The following is a 492-nucleotide window of genomic DNA, read 5'->3' as shown; positions in this document are numbered from 1 at the left end:
TTTGGGTTTGGTTTTTTTTTTTTTTCTCCCAGAACATACACACTGCCAAAAGTTCCCACAAGTTAAATGACAGAATTGTCTTCAAATGGCCACAGCACCAAAGCTTACTGCTAATGAGTTGCAGATCTACATCATAATTGAACATCCAGATTTCCACTTACAAAAGAAGGATGTGGTCAAGAAGCAGAAATAACACCAGAGAGCCAAAGAAATAATAATTTAGAAGAAATCTGCCGAGAGGAGAGTACAGTAACTGCCATAAATATCGGCCTAATTGCTGCAGACAGGGCTCGTGAAAAGCCCGGTCAATGCGGGCAGCGCTCCCTTTGTGCGCCCGCAGCGACCCGCGCAGCATCAGCGGTGACGGGACCATCCCGGAGATGTCTGTGCGGCCTTTCCTCGCTCTCTGCCTCGGCACAGGCGAAGCAGGGAAGGTTTTTGTGCCCTGCTCGGCAGCAGCGGGGCCAGAGCAGCCGTGGAAAGGAGACAATG

This window comes from Geospiza fortis, unplaced genomic scaffold (genome assembly GCF_000277835.1).
Source record: "Geospiza fortis unplaced genomic scaffold, GeoFor_1.0 scaffold361, whole genome shotgun sequence".
In the NCBI taxonomy this organism is placed as follows: domain Eukaryota; kingdom Metazoa; phylum Chordata; class Aves; order Passeriformes; family Thraupidae; genus Geospiza; species Geospiza fortis.
The sequence above is the reverse complement of the archived record's forward strand: the minus strand, read 5'-3'. Positions refer to the sequence as shown.